Source organism: Tympanuchus pallidicinctus, unplaced genomic scaffold, assembly GCF_026119805.1.
Source record: "Tympanuchus pallidicinctus isolate F22 unplaced genomic scaffold, pur_lepc_1.0 scaffold25, whole genome shotgun sequence".
NCBI classification, from domain to species: Eukaryota; Metazoa; Chordata; class Aves; order Galliformes; family Phasianidae; genus Tympanuchus; species Tympanuchus pallidicinctus.
In genome coordinates this window covers 3,515,118-3,522,291 of record NW_026294742.1, presented here as the reverse complement: position 1 = coordinate 3,522,291, position 7,174 = coordinate 3,515,118, and positions in this window count along the sequence as shown.

Genomic DNA, 7,174 nt, shown 5'->3' with positions numbered 1-7,174 from the left:
ACTTACAGATCTACTAAATCGCATTAATGAGATGCTGAGAAATTTATAGTCATCAAACTGTACTGTGGTTGTGTACTGTGAAATCAATTATCTACTTAGTGGAGAAGGAGAGGGAAGAAAGAGGTAGAAAGAAGGAAAGGAGAGGATGAAGAGCCAAATGTGAAGTGTTTAAGCTATAGGTGGAAGCTGCAGAATAACAGGAGCAGGGAGCTTTCTAACCAGAAGCTTTCTAAGCTTCTAGTTAGAAGTTCCAAACACAAACTGGTTTAAGAACAGAGCAGATATAGAATAAGAACGAGGTAAGCATGTATGCAGCACGATCCCTTTGGAATTCAAAAGCCAGTTAAGAGAACAGGCAACTTCAAGAAGTTTAGTCTAACATAATATTCAATAATTTTGATGTATGCTAATATGCATCAAGATAAAGACCACAGTTACCTAGATACAGAGGTATCTAGGTGCTCATAGTAAATATTCTCTTCTACACGTGCTGTCCTCTTGTGTTGTATAGCATGCTTTCCTCTTGTTCTGCAAATCTCTGGTAATAACATTACCACATAGGTGGTGTTTCATAGCTGCAGATCACACTGTGCTTAACCCAGGGGGTATCATTATCTGTGTTTCACATATGGAGTCAAAGAAACACCTAGAGATGAAATGAGTCCATGGTAAGATCAGAAAGACAGCTACAGTTTTATAAATTACAGTGTTAGCTTGTATATACAAGAGAAACCTCAGGAGGCTTAAAGGAGATTTGCTGGCAGCATAAAAACTGTTTAAAAACACCCATGAAAAGAGCTTGTCTTATTGGTAAGCCAGGGACAAACATGCACAGGGACAAAGAAAGGATAAGGTGACAATGCTGTGGTCATGGGTCAGAATGAATCAATAACAGCTGCTTCAGTAGCTACGCTAGGAAGACTTCGTGTTTTGTTCACACTGATGATATTCACAGTTGTCTGTCTGCTCTTTGAGGAGGCGAAAAGTTATCAGCAGAATCTTACACTGGGACCAGAGTGTCCAGACAGCTGAGCAAAAGGCCTGGGGAAAAGGGCTGGCTGAATTCACCACTGACCACACAGCTCTAGGGACAACACCGGGACGGAGATCAATTTGTATTGGATAAGCCTTACTGCCATCCCCATTTCTGCCCCCTCCTGCTGCAGAAGATGCTGCTGCACTGAACCTGAAAGGTCTGTTATAAATAGCCTCTCCCTGCAGCTCCTCAATGAGCCACTGAGGCGGAATGAGTCATCTCTGCTGCTCCGTGCCCCCCCAGACGGCTGCACCAGGGTGGGAGCACGGCTGCCAAAAGCACTGGCACACACTGTTCTCTCTCAAAGGGCAGCGGCCTTGGGGGACAGGGACACTAGACAAACTAGCTCTGCTCATTACTCATAAGCACCCAAAAGACACATCACTTTGTGAGTAAGAATGGTGTAAGAGCCATCAACAGCACCTAGGAACCAATGCCAGCACTTCAGCCACCTCTGTTCATGCTGCTATCCCTGCCACCCCAGCGTGATCTTCTAACCTGCTAATTGGTTTGTCATGGAAATGATTGAGCATGTATTCGAATGTTTCACTCTACTTGCAAAAAAAACTACTCCCTACCAAGGTTAGTCAGCATCTGCCCAGCAAATGGACACGGTGACCAGCATATGATCTGACATACCCTAACCTTGCTACTTGGAACACTCTTTTTCTTTTCACTCCTAAGAGTAAAGAATATGGGGATTTTAACAAGCAAAGTGAGATTTAGATTGGATTATTCCACCACGAGAGAAATCCAGGTGCTCAGAGTAAAGGGATTCTAGCAATTATTTGCTTTGCTCATGTGGGCTTTAATTGGAGACAAATGGAGCTGTACTGAAATATGTCTTTTCTCAAGCCGAAGGCGTTAAGGAAGAGTGTTTCATGAACTTAGTGTACACATCCATTCAAGCAAGTAACAAGTTCTAGCCAAGGTAAACAGGTATCTGTAACATAACAAATTTGCTGCGATTAACAGAACATTTGAGAGTGAGAGTACACGATGGGGGCAAATAATCTAAACCAACTGGGTTAAAAGGAAGAAAAAGAATGTCAGGAAGTGAAGACAATACAAAGTTGATACCAAAGGAGAACACAGACAGAATCTGGAAGCTTATTACTATTACAAAAGAGCAAAATATGGAGATAGGAAATGAAGAAATCTGATGGTACATTTCATTCAAATGGAGAATTTAAGATAAGGTGATCCAAGTGATTCTGATATGTTTTCTATGCTAAGATTAATGACTTATTGATCACCCAAATGTCGTGTGAGGAAGCAAACTCTGGACAACAGTGAGTGCCAACAAGCAGGACAGCAAGCCAGAACATCTTATGGCTCAGAGAATCACAGAATTGTAGGTGTTGGAAGGGACCTTGAGATCACATAGTCCAACAGCTCTGCTAAAGTGTGTTCCCTGCAATAGATGACACAGGAAAGCATCCGGGTGGTTTTGAATATCTCCAAAGGAGAAGACTGCACAGCCTCTCTGTGAAGGTTGCTCCAGTGCTCTGTCAGCTTCCAATTTCAGCTGAAGCCAAAACTTTGCAAGTAAAGCCTTGAAATAGAAACTTGACAAAAAGTTATCATTAGAAGTGAAAACTGGTAGGGCTGATGAAGAGTCAGACAAATGGAACAAACAGAGCAATATGTTTCAGTTCCCTTGGCTTTTCAGCACTCAGCAGTACAGACAAGAGCAATATTCCACAGTTATATGGTCACTGTACTTCTGCAAGTGTTCCCTGGTGCCATTCTGCATGGCAGCAGAGAGAATATTATATGCTTTCAGACACGCAGTGATGTAAAATGCTGACAAAGGCTGGCAGATATTTTGCTACTGGCAGAGGTGATACAGCGTTGTCTCAGTGGAGGAAGATGATGAAATAATTTTACATTACTTGCCTGTCCATTTTCCCTCCAGTTTTTAATTCATCATCAAATCCACAAAGTACATTTCATTAATGACTTTTACTGACAAAGTCAGTTCTGCACGTGTGCAGCTTCGTTCCCATATTGACATTGTCCTGGAATATTTTATCTTCAAAGATATCACTTCAGAGGGACTCACTGCACAGAGGAACTGAAATCTGGAAAACTTCTCTGTCCTGTTTCCACCTTTCTTCTCAGCAGCTAGAAAGTTATTTACCAGTGGCTGGCACCCAGAAAAGGCAATTCTCATTTCTGTTATCACCTCTATCCTCTCTTTCCTTTCTTCGTTATTATCTCTTCTGATACAAAGAACACCTATTTTCTCTTGCCTTGTAGCAGTGAATAAAAGCTGAAGACCTTTACGTTCTTGCTTCTCACCATGCAGTAGAGACAGGCTCACCACCTCTTCTCTCATCTCTACGTTTTCCAGTTAGAAAAGATCTACCCACATTGTTGTTGATCATTTTATTCCTTAGCCTTTCTGTGGAATCCAAGCTTTACAAACGTGGTACAAGTGCAGCCTAATTGTGCCTCAAGGGTGTATCTGGGATGTACCTGAGTGCTGTCCCCAGCTCCTGTGTGTGCGATGGCTGAGAAAGAAAATTACAAAGGTCAGTCCCTTGCTATCTATGTCAAACTCCTATCATCCTTTAATGATGGGAAAGGGACAGAATAGGTGAACTCTTGGCATTTCATGAGGTGGTTTTTTTCTACACTCTAGGATTTCATGTCATCTAGCTAATAAATTTATTTATCAATTGAGAAAATTAACTCTCTGATCTGTTGGTGGCATTTGAATCTTAATACAGAAATTTTAGCCATCACAGTAGCCCTGTTAGCTTACCACTTGAACACAGATACAGCAGCCAAGACAAAGGACATACAGAGATATCAGTACATAAGAAAGCAAATTCTTTACTCATTTGCAGAGATAGAATTTCAGTCTCTTTCAGATATATGGCCAGTGCACCTAAATGGAGAATCTAGCCTACCAATGGGAGGCAATGCCAACGGCAAAGGCTTTGACTACCACACAAGAAACAGGATGGTGGCTTCCACACCCTCAGCTGTACAACATATTTTTCATTAATGAGCAAGAAAATAGGTTAGTAACAAGATAATAAGGCATATGGGAGGCAGGAGCATCACCAAGGTTTGAGATTTTGATGGGAGTAGAGGAAATACTGATGAAATAAAATAAAATCTAAAAATCTTGCTTTAAGTATTTTTAAAGGCCAACACATTCCAAAACAGCCTTTCAGGACATGGAAGAAAAGAAGAACAACCAAAACCCATCCACCAATGGCTGCCCAAACTGTGCCAAGACACCAAGGTATCTGTTCAATCACACACATTAAACATGGAAATCAACAATACTGAAAACAGTGCACATAAAATGGCTATTTCCAAGAAAAGATGCAAAATTGAACAGGGCGGCTGAAGCTATGATGTGCTACCTTCTGGTAGTTTTCAGTCTTCAAGCCAGAAATGAGAGATAGAAAGCATCTCTGAAAGCAGCTTCTTCTGTTAAACTGCTGTTCCAGAGATCCTATACAGAATATAAAGCTCCATCTCACCTGAGACCAGGTAACCCCCAACATCCAAGTCTGTTTCATCCTCGTCTGTCATTCTTTGGCTTTTCTGAGCAAGGAAATTCCAGCTCCTAGAAAGAACAAATTGAAGAAGGCAATTAGCCCAAATGCATCCATGGCACTGGCGACAGTGGCAGGTGGGAATTCTGGCTTTTGGACTGGGAGTATACAAACGAGTGTACAAACGAGTGTATCACTCATTCCCCACAAAAGTAGGCCTGTTTAAGCCTGCAGAGGCTGCATGCCAAGCTTTGCAGAAATCCATGTAGGCTGTCTTTACACATCCCAAGCAGGGAAGCTTTCTGTGGGGCTTACACTTCTCTCTCATGTTGCGTGGTTTCATTTTTTCCCCCAGCTTATTTTTTCTCCTTTCCATTCGCTGGATGCACATAACTTTCCTACTCAACAGCATTAAGCAGAGATGCAGTGAGATGTAGATATACATTTTATTGCCTACTGGCATGCTTAGACTGTGGGAATGAATAGAAGAAAAATTCTCCTGAAGGAATGAAGAAGTTGTCTACAGGTGATCAGCTGCTGATGCCCAGTGGCACCTCCACTCACGTGGGAGTGCTGTGCAGGAACAGCTGGCTGCCATCCTACCCAACTACAAGAGAGATTTCAGATGATGTAAGTGATTTCTTGTTCAGACAGTTGCCATTCTTTAATTTTCTTCACTACCTCCGCCTTCTTCCCTTTCCCAGGCAAAATAAAATCTGAAGAGACAACAACACTGTCGTGAGAACTGCAACAGAACTGACTCTGCCCTAACCTGAGGGGAATTTGGCCGTCCTGCAGAACTTTGAGCAGGTCTGCTGCAATAGTTATTTATATTGTCTTTCACTGGGTTTGTTATACAGTACAAAAAGACACCATAGATCCACATCTGAGCCCAGCATCACAGGTACAACAAGCCACTGTCCTGGGGGAAAGGAAAAGGAGCACAGGGAGGAAAAAGAAGCATAACCAATAGCGGGGGGAAAAAATCCCTTTCTTTTTGCTTTCTAAGACTTCTTTCTCACACTCAGGCTCCCCCAGCTCCCTTCCCTGGGCCACGGGGCACAGCAGCGTGCTGTGCAGTCCACAGCTATGGCTTGAAATCGAGCCCCAAACTGTCCTTGTGATTTCTAAAGCTGCAGAAGTGAACGGGCAGGAGGTAAGAGCATCCCAGAGGAAACGAGGCTCCTCCAACATAGTGCTGCAGCAGCAAAGCTATTAATAAATGTTTGCAATCTTTTAATCGTTCTGCTAAATTGCCATCGTGTTCCTGCAAACCCCATAGTGTGTCAGTGCAGCTGCCTCCCCCCCCTGCCTGCCCGTGTTCGTGCATGTGATGAGGGGGAACATCAGGAACACGCTCATATCCGAGGGCTGCTGCAGCGTTAGAGGGAGAATGATTTTGACAAGTGACTTTTAAAATCTTCTCGACTCCAAAGTAAGCGGCCCTATCAGTTACACCTATTAACCACACTTTCACTTCTTTTCCTTCACCAGCACATCCTGCTTGCTCAATGCAGACGTTGCACTTTTCTTAATGAAAATAGCACACCAGATCTGTCGCGGCTTGGGATGCAGTACCTGGGAGGACGCATCTCTTGCCATATGACTGCACTGTGGTTGCAGTCAGTTAGCAGCCACTCTGCCTTCGAGATATTCTCAGCAACAGAACATTTTTGCCCACTTCATCCAGCCCACCACTGAGCTGAAAATCCTCAGGATACGACACAAACATGCATTGCTTTTCAGGCTTTTACTGCAGGGCCGGTTAACCAAGTGGACGAGAAAGATGTGATCCTATTTATGGTAACAGACAACATTTCCGGATGAAAAGGATTAATACTTTAAAACAAATTGCCTATTCTCCCCTCCACGTGGCTGAAGCACAGCCATTATTGCCCAAGCCGGCGCACAGCAGACAAAGAAACCCTCCGACGTCACGGTGGAGATCAGCTTCATCCTTTGTCTGCTCCCTCCCCCAGCTCAAACTCTCGTCTTTGTCCTAATTATAATAGCGTTGGAAATTATCATGGTTTAAAAAAAGATGCCAGCTTATATAATATTCTTATTGCTTATTAATGATTTCAGAAGGGAGAGCGAGTTGCCTTGCATTGTGGGAATTATGCAAACTGAGGCTGAGCTGCACCTTGCTGGGCTCCACCAGTCTCTTATTCGGAAGCTTGATGCATGAGGATTACCATGTAATAACAGATGTAAAGGCTTTTAGTGAATGACAGGCCTGCCACACACACTTGAACAAGAAGACATGACAGGCATCACATGTCACACTGATTAGCCCTGGGCATTTTTCAGAGGCAGAAGACTGAAGGCGCAGTGACTTTAGCCGCCCGGCAATGTGATAATCCCCAAGGCGGCACAGCCTGACGAGTTTGATTGCTGTTTGGAATGGGAGCTTATGAATAATAATAAAGAAAACATCAGACTGGGTTTTGGTGACACACTTACACAGCGCTGACAGCCAGAAAGACAGTCTGCTTGAATACAGAGTCCTTAAGTCCATTACTTAATCTAAAATTACTTACATCCTGTCCTCTAAACATCATCCTCTTCCATAAAGCTATAACGTGCGAAAGACTTAATAAGGAACTGAACTTGAGATTTA